Source organism: Anopheles coustani, assembly GCF_943734705.1.
Source record: "Anopheles coustani chromosome X unlocalized genomic scaffold, idAnoCousDA_361_x.2 X_unloc_7, whole genome shotgun sequence".
NCBI lineage: Eukaryota > Metazoa > Arthropoda > Insecta > Diptera > Culicidae > Anopheles > Anopheles coustani.
The window spans coordinates 552,169-567,500 of record NW_026525181.1 but is presented as its reverse complement, the minus strand read 5'-3'; positions in this window follow the sequence as shown (position 1 = coordinate 567,500).

The window sequence follows — 15,332 nt, the reverse complement described above, 5'->3', positions numbered from 1 at the left end:
TAAAGTGTCCTCATTCCACATAGGGCAAGCTGGATGAATCCATTTTACCCAGGACGGCCGAAGCGGCGTGGACCAGGGGAGAACTGAACCTTATACTTCACACCACAGTAAGTCTACGTGTCCTCTTCCACATAGGGCAAGCTAGAACTAACTATCTTACCCAGGACTGCCGAAGCAGCGTGGACCAGGGGAGGAACACACTTTTCATGGAAACGTAAGGCATCCATGACTGCCATAACGTAAGCCGCCGCTGTGCGCGTATACCCGTTCCCCGTAGGGAGGAGCAAGCCGCCGCTTAGAGACGAAGCATAAAGTGTCCTCATTCCACATAGGGCAAGCTGGATGAATCCATTTTACCCAGGACGGCCGAAGCGGCGTGGACCAGGGGAGAACTGAACTTTATACTTCACACCACAGTAAGTCTACGTGTCCTCTTCCACATAGGGCAAGCTAGAACTAACTATCTTACCCAGGACTGCCGAAGCAGCGTGGACCAGGGGAGGAACACACTTTTCATAGAAACGTAAGGCATCCATGACTGCCATAGTGCGTAAGCCGCCGCTGTGCGCGTAAACCCGTTCCCCGTAGGGAGGAGTCAAGCCGCCGCTTAGAGACGAAGTATGAAGTGTCCTCTTCCACATAGGGCAAGCTAGAATGAACTATCTTACCCAGGACCGCCGAAGCAGCGTGGACCAGGGGAGAACTGAACTTTATACTTCACACCACAGTATTGAGTAATGTGCCCTCTTCCACATAGGGCAAGCTAGAATGAACTATCTTACCCAGGACCGCCGAAGCGGCGTGGACCAGTGGAGGACTACACAATCATGAGGTTTGATATCGACTTGTGTGTTTCAATAGGGTACCGATGGTATGTTTTGAACCGATTTGATTTAGCCATTCTGAAGTCATCACTTGGTTGAAGCGCTGAACTAGGGAGGGGCATCGTTTACATATATATTGGTTTTCGCATGCTCTACTAGGTTAATGTCATAGGGTTGGCTATCGAGCATGCCCAAGTGATGACTTGATTGTGTGCTTGCTTGAATTCTTCGCATTTCATACCATCGGTTAGTTGTCGAATCATTCCTCGATCATAACCTTCGTTCTTGGTTCATGTATGCTCTCTTCCACATAGGGCAAGCTAGAATTAACTATCTTACCCAGGACCGCCGAAGCAGCGTGGACCAGGGGAGAACTATACTTTGTCTTGTATGCCCTCTTCCACATAGGGCAAGCTAGAATGAACTATCTTACCCAGGACCGCCGGAGCAGCGTGGACCAGTGGAGGACTATACTTTGTTCATAACACCACAGTATTGAGTAATGTGCCCTCTTCCACATAGGGCAAGCTAGAATGAACTATCTTACCCAGGACCGCCGAAGCGGCGTGGACCAGTGGAGGACTACACAATCATGAGGTTTGATATCGACTTGTGTGTTTCAATAGGGTACCGATGGTATGTTTTGAACCGATTTGATTTAGCCATTCTGAAGTCATCACTTGGTTGAAGCGCTGAACTAGGGAGGGGCATCGTTTACATATATATTGGTTTTCGCATGCTCTACTAGGTTAATGTCATAGGGTTGGCTATCGAGCATGCCCAAGTGATGACTTGATTGTGTGCTTGCTTGAATTCTTCACATTTCATACCATCGGTTAGTTGTCGAATCATTCCTCGATCATAACCTTCGTTCTTGGTTCATGTATGCACTCTTCCACATAGGGCAAGCTAGAATTAACTATCTTACCCAGGACCGCCGAAGCAGCGTGGACCAGGGGAGAACTATACTTTGTCTTGTATGCCCTCTTCCACATAGGGCAAGCTAGAACTAACTATCTTACCCAGGACCGCCGAAGCAGCGTGGACCAGTGGAGGACTATACTTTGTTCATTACACCACAGTATTAAGTATGGTGTCCTCTTCCACATAGGGCAAGCTAGAACTAACTATCTTACCCAGGACCGCCGAAGCAGTGTGGACCAGGGGAGGACTATACTTTATACTTCACACACTAGCCATACTGAAGTCATCACTTGGTTGAAGCGCTGAACTACGGCGGGGTAATCGTTTACAGGTTATAATCATATAGCTGCATGCTCATTAGTAGATAATGGAATATTGTATGGCAATATGAGCATGCCCAAGTGATGACTTTGTTTCAAGCTCAACAGGTAGGGTATTGAGTCCTCTTCCACATAGGGCAAGCTAGAATGAACTATCTTACCCAGGACCGCCGGAGCAGCGTGGACCAGTGGAGGACTATACCTTGTCCATTACACCACAGTATTAAGTATTGTGTCCTCTTCCACATAGGGCAAGCTAGAATTAACTATCTTACCCAGGACCGCCGAAGCAGCGTGGACCAGATGAGGACTATACTTTATACTTCACACCACAGTTTTGAGTACGCCTTGCATAAAGTATCTAGTTTGAACCACGAGGGCTCACAATGTAGAACCGCGAGGGCTCTAGTACCGATTCTCTCGGTACGGCTTGGTCCGTGTTCCTTTATGCTTGTACTCTAAGTATTAAGTATTGTGTCCTCTTCCACATAGGGCAAGCTAGAACTAACTATCTTACCCAGGACCGCCGAAGCAGTGTGGACCAGGGGAGGACTATACTTTATACTTCACACACTAGCCATACTGAAGTCATCACTTGGTGGGGGTGAACTACGGCGGTATCTATCGTTTTGGTTCGGTCTATATAGGGTCGCTTGCATGCTCATTCGAATATAATGTAATTGTGTATGGCAATATGAGCATGCCCAAGTGATGACTTTGTTTCAAGCTCAACAGGTAGGGTATTGAGTCCTCTTCCACATAGGGCAAGCTAGAATGAACTATCTTACCCAGGACCGCCGGAGCAGCGTGGACCAGTGGAGGACTCTATACTTTATACTTCACACCACAGTATTGAGTACGACTTGCATAAAGCCCCTAATGAGAACCACGAAGGCTCTCTCAATGTAGAACCACGAGGGCTCTAGTACCGATTCTCTCGGTACGGCTTGGTCCGTGTTCCTTTATGCTTGTACTCTTAGAAAGTCTCAACCCGGAGGTCTTGACTTTGATTGTCATAGTTGGACTACGACGGGGCATCCGACCATTGCTGATCGAACACCCCTGATTCACCATCTTTCGGGTAGGCGGTACGCGTACCTCCGGACGCGGAAGTCTCAACCCGGAGGTCTTGACTTTGATTGTCATAGTTGGACTACGACGGGGCATCCGACCATTGCTGATCGAACACCCCTGATTCATCATCTTTCGGGTAGGCGGTGCGCGCACCTCCGACGCGGAAGTCTCAACCCGGAGGTCTTGACTTTGTATTGTCATAGTTGGACTACGACGGGGTATCCGACTCATCGAATACCCCAGAAGCACACCATCTTTCGGGTAGGCGGTACGCGTACCTCCGGACGCGGAAAGTCTCAACCCGGAGGTCTTGACTTTGGTTGTCATAGTTGGACTATGACGGGGCATCCGACCATTGCTGATCGAACACCCCTGTTACACCATCTTTCGGATAGGCGGTGCGCGACACCACCGACGCGGAAAGTCTCAACCCGGAGGTCTTGACTTTGTATTGTTGGATAGTCCTCTTTCACTATAGGGCAAGCTGGAAATATTCCATTTTACCCAGGACTGCCGAGGCAGCGTGGACCAGGGGAGAACTTCACGGAATCTTCAGGCATCCATGATTGCCATAGTGCGTAAGCCGCCGCTGTGTGCGTCAACTCGTTCCCCGTGAGGAGGAGTCTAGCCGCCGCTAAAAGACGAAGCATTAAGTGTCCTCATTCCACTATAGGGCAAGCTAGAATGAACTATCTTACCCAGGACCGCCGAAGCAGCGTGGACCAGGCGAGGACTACTTTATACTTCACACCACAGTATTGAGTACGACTTGCATAAAGCCCCTAATGAGAACCACGAGGGCTCTCTCAATGTAGAACCACAAGGGCTCTAGTACCGATTCTCTCGGTACGGCTTGGTCCGTGTTCCTTTATGCTTGTACTCGCGGAAAGTCTCAACCCGGAGGTCTTGACTTTGATTGTCATAGTTGGACTACGACGGGGCATCCATCCGACCATTGCTGATCGGACACCCCTGATTCACCATCTTTCGGGTAGGCGGTACGCGTACCTCCGGACGCGGAAAGTCTCAACCCGGAGGTTCGGACTTAGAGTTTTTCCCATTTAAAAGTTTTTCTCTTAGCCATACTGAAGTCATCACTTGGCGAACGATTGAACTAGGGCGGGTTAATCGTTTATAGGTATCATGTGGTTTGCATGCTCTCTTAGGTTAATGTCATGTGGTTGGCTATCGAGCATGCCCAAGTGATGACTTTGTTTCACGCTTGCTTGATTTCTTCATGATTCCCTGTTATATAGTGTATTCATTCGAGAACAGGGAATCTTTGGTTTTGCTCAACAGGTATTGGATGTCAACTTGGTATCTAGATCGCATTAAGTCTCAACCCGCAGGTTCGGACTTCTGTTTATTTGGCCAATGTATGTATAAGGCAACTTGTGCCTAAGTCTCAACCCGCAGGTTCGGACTTGTGTATTTGTTCGAAGTTATATATAAGGCAACTTGTGCCTAAGTCTCAACCCGCAGGTTCGGACTTGTGTATTTGTTCGAAGTTATATATAAGGCAACTTGTGCCTAAGTCTCAACCCGCAGGTTCGGACTTCATAGTGTTTCGTCAATGTTCATATGGCAACTTGTGCCGAAGTCTCAACCCGCAGGTTCGGACTTCTAACGTGTTTCGTCAACTATCATATGGCAACTTGTGCCTAAGTCTCAACCCGCAGGTTCGGACTTGTGTATTTGTTCGAAGTCATGTATAAGGCAACGTGTGCCTAAGTCTCAACCCGCAGGTTCGGACTTGTTAGTGTTTCGTCAACTTTCATATGGCAACTTGTGCCTAAGTCTCAACCCGCAGGTTCGGACTTGTGTATTTGTTCGAAGTCATGTATAAGGCAACTTGTGCCTAAGTCTCAACCCGCAGGTTCGGACTTGTGTATTTGTTCGAAGTCATGTATAAGGCAACTTGTGCCTAAGTCTCAACCCGCAGGTTCGGACTTGTGTATTTGTTCGAAGTCATGTATAAGGCAACGTGTGCCTAAGTCTCAACCCGCAGGTTCGGACTTGTTAGTGTTTCGTCAACTTTCATATGGCAACTTGTGCCTAAGTCTCAACCCGCAGGTTCGGACTTGTGTATTTGTTCGAAGTCATGTATAAGGCAACTTGTGCCTAAGTCTCAACCCGCAGGTTCGGACTTCATAGTGTTTCGTCAATGTTCATATGGCAACTTGTGCCTAAGTCTCAACCCGCAGGTTCGGACTTCTATAGTGTTTCGTCAATTATCATATGGCAACTTGTGCCGAAGTCTCAACCCGCAGGTTCGGACTTCTGGAAGGATCACTTGGCCACTAATGATCCTTCCGCAGGTTCACCTACGGAAACCTTGTTACGACTTTTACTTCCTCTAAATCATCAAGTTCGGTCAACTTCGATAAAGCAGACGCGGTTCACGAGGATCCAGCGAACGATCATCTCCAAAGACCTCACTAAATAATCCATCGGTAGTAGCGACGGGCGGTGTGTACAAAGGGCAGGGACGTATTCAACGCTGGCTGATGACCAGCACTTACTAGAAGTTCCGAGTTCATATGGACCATTGCAATCCATAATCCCTACTAAGTGAGTATTTGAGTGATTTCCCGTTCCTCTCGGAATAGGAGACACGCTGCTACCCACATTGTAGCACGCGTGTAGCCCAGAACATCTAAGGGCATCACGGACCTGTTATCGCTCGATCTCATTTTGCTAAACACAAATTGTCCTGCTAAGCAGCGTACCGTAAGTGCACTTGCGCACACGAACAGCGAAGGTGTCAGGTCATACTCCACCGAAAGGTCCTAACCCGTTCCAATCGGCATCGACGCATTAACGCTGACTGCGTTCTAGTTAGCATATGTGAGTCACGTTCGTTATCGGAATTAACCAGACAAATCAATCCACGAACTAAGAACGGCCATGCACCACTACCCTTAAATTTGAGAAAGAGCTATTAATCTGTCTCACCTCCATAAGTTCGGACCTGGTAAGTTTTCCCGTGTTGAGTCAAATTGAACCGCAAGCTCCATTTCATTGTGGTGCCCTTCCGTCAATTCCTTTAAGTTTCAACTTTGCAACCATACTTCCCCCGGAACCTGACTTTGGTTTCCCGGAAGCTACTGAGAGCACCTGGTTGTAGCGTCTCCCAATTGCTAGTTGGCATCGTTTACGGTTAGAACTAGGGCGGTATCTAATCGCCTTCGATCCTCTAACTTTCGTTCTTGATTAAAGAAAGCATCCTTGACAAATGCCTTCGCTTTAGTTAGTCTTACGACGGTCTACGAATTTCACCTCTCGCGCCGTAATACTAGTGTCCCCAACTACTTCTGTTAATCATTACCTCCGGTCTGAGTACAAACCAATGAAAGATTAGACCAAGGTCGTATTCCATTATTCCATGCAAGATTATTCTAGGGCGTTTGGGCACCCTGCTTTAAGCACTCTAATTTGTTCAAGGTAAACGTGAGCGGTCGAGCTCTATGTTACACTTGCACCCGTTGAAGGGCACACCATGACACAGACTTGGTGCCCTACCACACCATTGAGTCGCAACCAGATTCCGACTTGGCCCACCGACCACGGGTTGACCGGGTCGGCGGAGCCGGACTGTGTTGGACAAGTATCAACTTCGAACGTTTTAACCGCAACAATTTTAATATACGCTAGTGGAGCTGGAATTACCGCGGCTGCTGGCACCAGACTTGCCCTCCACTTGATCCTCGTAGAAGGATTTATGCTCTACTCATTCCAATTATGAAACATCATTAAAGAGTTTCATATTGTTATTTCTCGTCACTACCTCCCCGTCCCGGGATTGGGTAATTTACGCGCCTGCTGCCTTCCTTGGATGTGGTAGCCATTTCTCAGGCTCCCTCTCCGGAATCGAACCCTGATTCCCCGTTACCCGTTGCAACCATGGTAGTCCTCTATACTACCATCCATAGTTGATAGGGCAGATATTTGCGAGATCTGTCGTCGGTGCGAGACCATACGATCAGCATCATTATCCAGACTTCAACTCAATGACACGGAGAACCCGCGATTGGTTTGACTAATAAGTGCACCAGTTCCCGCGAGGGTCCTGGCATGTTGCATGTATTAGCTCTAGATTTTCCACAGTTATCCAAGTAACTAGGTTGATGATCTCGTAAATTATAGCTGTTATACTGAGCCTTATGCGGTTTCACATTAAATCTGTTTGTACTTAGACATGCATGGCTTAACCTTTGAGACGAGCGTATATTACTGGTAGGATCAACCAGAATTCCGACTTTGCGTTCGAATGTTCATTGTCCCATTGCACCCGGAGGAGCAAACACCACGTTCTATATGTTGTCAAGTCCGGTAGCACACGGGAGGCGAGCCCCCGTGCGAACCTCATTGCCCTCGTATCACACACACCCGATGCACCGGACAGGCACTTGAGCGGCATTCGACTCCGCTAAGCGCACGTGCGCCCGATTGTGCATGCGCTGACGGGGCCTTCATACCCCTACCACAGCGACCTTATGCCAAACTTCCATGAATACTTAGGTGAGCTGACAAGGGCCTTCATTTCCCTACCATCAACTAAAGGACACGCTAGGCGCGTCCGATCATTGCAACTGCGGGGCTTTCATACCCCAATCACCACAGTACGCAATTCACCAGAGTTTAATCACAACCCCCCCGGACATGGCACACTATTAACTTGCAACAAAACTTAGTGTGTGCCGGGCACATCGGTTCCACAAAATCATTCCCGATGTACCCCAATTGGGGTTGTGAACGCATCCATGGTCCTCTGACACACCCAACCAAGCGTGGATACTACATACCTCAAACACCCAGTACACTAACAGACAAATCAATATATGGTTGCTTTCCCCCAGACATTTGCCAATCACTTGGCACCCGGACGGGAACTCGCTCCTGATTGCGCCATTGCCACCCATTTGCCAAGAGCGAGTTCTGTATGTAGATTTCATTTGGAAAGACAACCGTGTACTGGATATTCTATCCGACGATTACAGATGACGAGTACGAGACTCGACTACACTCACGGATAATACATTTTGGGTCGAGATTGCTTTCGGGGTTTTCGATTGGTCTTGCGCTTGTAAACGTATAACTTTGACTTGTGGTAACCTCGGTATGTTAGTCGATCACGTGGTTGTGAACTGGTAAGGGTGGGCAATCTGTTCACTTGCACTCTGGGTAGGAATAGGTGAGCGCTATAGGTTAAGATCATTGTATGGTTCCATCGTGATGACTTTCGCTAGATAGTAGGATGTTTGGATAGTTATAACGTTTCTGGCCATTTGTTCATAGTGTTCGGTTCATTGAGGAATTCGATTGGTCTTTGCTTCACACACGTGGTCGATCACTTGGATGTGAACTAGGGTGAGAATAAGGTGTTCACTAGTGCTCTTAGGTTTTGGATCAGTACTGAGCACTTGATTGGTTTCGCATAATATGTATCCATAGTGATGACTCTTTCCAGCTTAAGATTTCGTGACCGGTTTCGAATCCTTCCCACGTTCGCTTTTACTTGGTTAGGTTTTCGAGTGTAGATTTGAAAGCAATCTCATGTATGTATCCCATCTGATATAAGCCACTGACAGTTCATGTCACCTCGTTCAACTCTCGCTGGGTCACAGAAGTATGTTACTGCGCCCATTATCCCTACTCGGATAGGTTCGGTTCGTTCGTTTTATACTACGGTGAGTAAACTCAATTTGTGCATCGCATAGCCATGGAAAGCAAGCTTTCGCGGGCCTCTTCGACTGTTTTGATACGAGCTGTGCCCGTGATGCTTGTCATCCCAGGATACTAGACCCCTTTGGACGACCGCATGACCATCAGAAAGTAAATTCCACGTTCGATTTGGGGTGTGAACCCCGAACATAAAGTCTTTGTGTAGAACCACGAGGGCTCTATAGTACCGATTCTCTCGGTACGCTTGGTCCGTGTTCCTTTATGTTCGTACTCTTGTGTGTATAATATTCATGTTCGGTTTGGGATATTTGCTACTTTCACCAGGGTCCCGTTCTTCATACAAGTCTGCCTTGCTAATGTGGTAACTTTATAGTGTAGTTCTGACATCCCAATTTTGGGACTTAGCCGATTTTTCGTATATTTCCATATGACCCATAGGGTCCCTTTCTTCATACAAGCTTGCCTAGGGCGATCGGTCAAAACTTGTCTTACTATTCGATTGGTCTTCGCAGTTTCACCCTAGGCAATTCGCCTAGGTCTGTCTTCTTGAGGAGGCCAAAACCCGAAATAAGGAGGTCTGGCCGACCCTGAAACCTCCCCTGTCTTAACTACACTAACCCGATTTTTCAGGGTCCTCAGCGCCATACAACTTTGCCTAGGTCACTTATACTCTTGACTTAGGCAATCTGACTTGGTCCGTGTTTCTTCCTAGGGTTCACCTAGGTACTTTGCCTTGCTTGATGTGGTAACTTTTTAGTGTAGTTCTGACATCCCAATTTTGGGACTTAGCCGATTTTTCATGAATTTCCATATGACCCTAAGGGTCCCTTTCTTCATACAAGCTTGCCTAGGGCGATCGGTCAAAACTTGTCTTACTATTCGATTGGTCTTCGCAGTTTCACCCTAGGCAATTCGCCTAGGTCTGTCTTCTTGAGGAGGCCAAAACCCGAAATAAGGAGGTCCAGCCGACCCTGAAACCTCCCCTGTCTTAACTACACTAACCCGATTTTTCAGGGTCCTCAGCGCCATACAACTTTGCCTAGGTCACTTATACTCTTGACTTAGGCCATCTGACTTGGTCCGTGTTTCTTCCTAGGGTTCACCTAGGTACTTTGCCTTGCTTGATGTGGTAACTTTATAGTGTAGTTCTGACATCCCAATTTTGGGACTTAGCCGATTTTTCATGAATTTCCATATGACCCTAAGGGTCCCTTTCTTCATACAAGCTTGCCTAGGGCGATCGGTCAAAACTTGTCTTACTATTCGATTGGTCTTCGCACTTTCACCCTAGGCAGTTTGCCTAGGTCTGTCTTCTTGAGGAGGCCAAAACCCGAAATAAGGAGGTTCAGCCGACCCAGAAACCTCCCCTGTCTGAACTACACTAACCCGATTTTTCAGGGTCCTCAGCGCCATACAACTTTGCCTAGGTCACTTGTACTCTTGACTTAGGCCATCTGACTTGGTCCGTGTTTCTTCCTAGGGTTCACCTAGGTACTTTGCCTTGCTTGATGTGGTAACTTTTTAGTGTAGTTCAGACATCCCAATTTTGGGACTTAGCCGATTTTTCATGTATTTCCATATGACCCATAGGGTCCCTTTCTTCATACAAGCTTGCCTAGGGCGATCGGTCAAAACTTGTCTTACTATTCGATTGGTCTTCGCACTTTCACCCTAGGCAGTTTGCCTAGGTGTAGCTTCTTGAGGAGGTCAAAACCCAAAATAAGGAGGTTCAGCCGACCCAAAAACCTCCCCTGTCTGAACTACACTAACCCGATTTTTCAGGGTCCTCAGCGCCATACAACTTTGCCTAGGTCACTTGTACTCTTGACTTAGGCCATCTGACTTGGTCCGTGTTTCTTCTTAGGGTTCACCTAGGTACTTTGCCTTGCTTGATGTGGTAACTTTTTAGTGTAGTTCAGACATCCCAATTTTGGGACTTAGCCGATTTTTCATGTATTTCCATATGACCCATAGGGTCCCTTTCTTCATACAAGCTTGCCTAGGGCGATCGGTCAAAACTTGTCTTACTATTCGATTGGTCTTCGCACTTTCACCCTAGGCAGTTTGCCTAGGTGTAGCTTCTTGAGGAGGTCAAAACCCAAAATAAGGAGGTTCAGCCGACCCAAAAACCTCCCCTGTCTAAACTACACTAACCAGATTTTTCAGGGTCCTCACCGTCATACAACTTTGCCTAGGTCACTTGCACTCTTGACTTAGGCCATCTGACTTGGTCCGTGTTTCTTGCTAGGGTTCACCTAGGTAGTTTGCCTTGCTTGATGTGGTAACTTTTTAGTGTAGTTCTGACATCCCAATTTTGGGACTTAGCCGATTTTTCGTATATTTCCATATGACCCATAGGGTCCCTTTCTTCATACAAGCTTGCCTAGGGCGATCGGTCAAAACTTGTCTTACTATTCGATTGGTCTTCGCACTTTCACCCTAGGCAGTTTGCCTAGGTGTAGCTTCTTGAGGAGGTCAAAACCCAAAATAAGGAGGTTCAGCCGACTTAAAAACCTCCCCTGTCTGAACTACACTAACCCGATTTTTCAGGGTCCTCAGCGCCATACAACTTTGCCTAGGTCACTTGTACTCTTGACTTAGGCCATCTGACTTGGTCCGTGTTTCTTCCTAGGGTTCACCTAGGTAGTTTGCCTTGCTTGGTGTGGTAACATTTGAGTGTAGTTCTGACATCATCATTTTGGGACTTAGCCGATTTTTCGTAAAATACCATATGACCCATATGGGTCCTTTCCTTCATATAAGTTTGCCTTGCTTGGTGTGGTAACATTTGAGTGTAGTTCTGACATCATCATTTTGGGACTTAGCCGATTTTTCGTAAAATACCATATGACCCATCAGGGACCTTTGCTTCATATAAGTTTGCCTTGCTTGGTGTGGTAACATTTGAGTGTAGTTCTGACATCCCCATTTTGGGACTTAGCCGATTTTTCGTAAAATACCATATGACCCATCAGGGTCCTTTGCTTCATATAAGTTTGCCTTGCTTGGTGTGGTAACATTTGAGTGTAGTTCTGACATCCCCATTTTGGGACTTAGCCGATTTTTCGTAAAATACCATATGACCCATCAGGGTCCTTTGCTTCATATAAGTTTGCCTTGCTTGGTGTGGTAACATTTGAGTGTAGTTCTGACATCCCCATTTTGGGACTTAGCCGATTTTTCGATCCATACCATATGACCCATCAGGGTCCTTTGCTTCATATAAGTTTGCCTTGCTTGGTGTGGTAACATTTGAGTGAGTGTGTAGTTCTGACATCCCCATTTTGGGACTTAGCCGATTTTTCGTAAAATACCATATGACCCATCAGGGTCCTTGCCTTCATATAAGTTTGCCTTGCTTGGTGTGGTAACACATGAGTGTAGTTCTGACATCCCCATTTTGGGACTTAGCCGATTTTTCGTAAAATACCATATGACCCATCAGGGTCCTTTGCTTCATATAAGTTTGCCTTGCTTGGTGTGGTAACATTTGAGTGTAGTTCTGACATCCCCATTTTGGGACTTAGCCGATTTTTCGATCCATACCATATGACCCATCAGGGTCCTTTGCTTCATATAAGTTTGCCTTGCTTGGTGTGGTAACATTTGAGTGTAGTTCTGACATCCCCATTTTGGGACTTAGCCGATTTTTCGTAAAATACCATATGACCCATCAGGGTCCTTGCCTTCATATAAGTTTGCCTTGCTTGGTGTGGTAACATATGAGTGTAGTTCTGACATCCCCATTTTGGGACTTAGCCGATTTTTCGTAAAATACCATATGACCCATATGGGTCCTTTGCTTCATATAAGTTTGCCTTGCTTGGTGTGGTAACATTTGAGTGTAGTTCTGACATCATCATTTTGGGACTTAGCCGATTTTTCGTAAAATACCATATGACCCATCAGGGACCTTTGCTTCATATAAGTTTGCCTTGCTTGGTGTGGTAACATTTGAGTGTAGTTCTGACATCCCCATTTTGGGACTTAGCCGATTTTTCGTAAAATACCATATGACCCATCAGGGTCCTTTGCTTCATATAAGTTTGCCTTGCTTGGTGTGGTAACATTTGAGTGTAGTTCTGACATCCCCATTTTGGGACTTAGCCGATTTTTCGATCCATACCATATGACCCATCAGGGTCCTTGCCTTCATATAAGTTTGCCTTGCTTGGTGTGGTAACATTTTAGTGTAGTTCTGACATCACCATTTTGGGACTTAGCCGATTTTTCGTAAAATACCATATGACCCATCAGGGTCCTTGCCTTCATATAAGTTTGCCTTGCTTGGTGTGGTAACATTTGAGTGTAGTTCTGACATCACCATTTTGGGACTTAGCCGATTTTTCGTAAAATACCATATGACCCATCAGGGTCCTTGCCTTCATATAAGTTTGCCTTGCTTGATGTGGTAACATTTGAGTGTAGTTCAGACATCCCCATTTTGGGACTTAGCCGATTTTTCGATCCATACCATATGACCCATCAGGGTCCTTTTTCTTCATATAAGTTTCCCAAGACTTAGTGCTTTTTACCTTTGGACACCAATATCACCCTTACGGGTTTCTTTGATCTTCTCACTTTGTATTGACCAAAAGTAGGTCTTGCCATGCCAAACATATAATTGTTCTACACCAAGTCTCTATCTCGTACCGCCAGCTCGGTACATTCGATCAACCTGCCCTTAAGGCACCCGGGACTTAGCCATTTTTTCACATTTTTCATGATTTTGAGGCAACTTTTCTCGACTTTGTCACCTTATATCACCAAGATCCTTTCCCTTTAGCGCTTCACTCTGTTCGTATGATATTTAGCGCTGACTATCACCTTTCTATCGCTGACCTCAACTTCTTATTCGGTGCCATAGAGCCAGAGATATTTGGTGTATGCTGTTATAAGGGAAGTTTGTCACTTTTTCAAAGGCCCACTTTGGGACGCCCATATCTCACCTTCACGTATCTTCGATCTTCTTGTCGTCTATGGACGAAACTTAGGTCTTGTATTGGCCAACTTATAAATGTTCTACGGCCAAGCCGTATCTCTTACCGCCAGCCCGGTATTCATGGACTTAGTCGGATTTTCGCCTCTCGTGGTAACAATTTCTGACTTTGACTCACAATAACACCCGAACGGTCACATGCTAGCGCTTTGCTTGGTAGGAATTATAGTTAGCGCTACCTTTTCTCTTTCCATCGATACCTTGTTCGTTCCATTCCATGCCATACAGCCGAAGTTATGATGTTTCCCGTTTTCCATATCATGTGGAGCTTATGCTCTGGGAAAACCATCTAACACCTGTACCACCCTTTTGGGTACCACCGATCTCGTCACTATGTTCGGGCCAAATATAGGTTATAACATGCCCAACATATAATTGTTCTACACCAAGTCTCTATCTCTTACCGCCTGCTCGGTATTTTACTCGTAAGTCCAAATTTCACAACTTGTACTTTTTGGCCCAATGTACTCGAGTTTCAATTTTGGTAACATTTTTCGACTTTGACACTTAATAACTTCCAAATCATGCTAGTTAGCGCTTTGCTTTCTTCTAGTCGTATCTAGCGCTGGGTGTTACCTTTCCAAAACATATCCTAGCTTAACAATCCATGCCATACAGCCGGAGCTATACGGTGCACAAGTCAAATCCATTTTAGCCATGTTTCATTTTTGCCAATTTTTGACCACTCGTATCACCCTTCCAGAGTGGTCCGATCTTCTCGCTGTCTATGGACGACTTTTAGGTCTCGTAGAGGCAAACTTATAAGTATTCTACGTCAACCCGCTATCTCTTACCGCCTGCTCGGTATTCTTGGTCTTGTGTGATTTTTGGAAATTTTGGTATTATTTTTCCACTTTGTCGCTTAATAACTCAGTTTTGCTCAACACTTAGCGCTTCGGTTGTTTGGGATTATAGTTAGCGCTCGGTTCGACCTTTCCAACACTGATCTTAGCTTGTCGATCCGTTCCATACAGCCTGAGTTATTCGCGATACCGTGTTTCAACCCATTTCTCAAGTCTCGTTTTGGTCCAACTTTGAACCAGCCATATCACCCTGATGGGTACCTCCGATCTTCTCGCTCTATATTGGCCAAAGTTAGGTCTTGTGGTAACGTACTTATGATTGTTCTACGCCGTGTTCGTAGCTCTGGTCGTTCGCCCGCTATTTTCGATCATAAGGTGAATTTTTGCCTCTAAACCACCATTTTTCACCTTTGCCCTCTAATATGACCGACTTGCTCAACACCTAGCGCTTCGCTTGGTAGGACACATAGCTAGCGCTCGTCAAGACCTTTCCAACGCATATCCAAGCTTTCCGATCCGAGCCATACAGCCTGAGCTATAGGCGATACCGTTTTTCCCATTTTCTTGGTCACATGCACTTTAGGGTACCCCTTTTTGCCTTTGACCCTTAATACCTCCTCCGGGTCACTAGTAGGCGCTCAGCTTGGTAGGAAACATAGCTAGAGCAGGCCTTCACCTTTCCAAAACTGCCTCAAGTGTACCG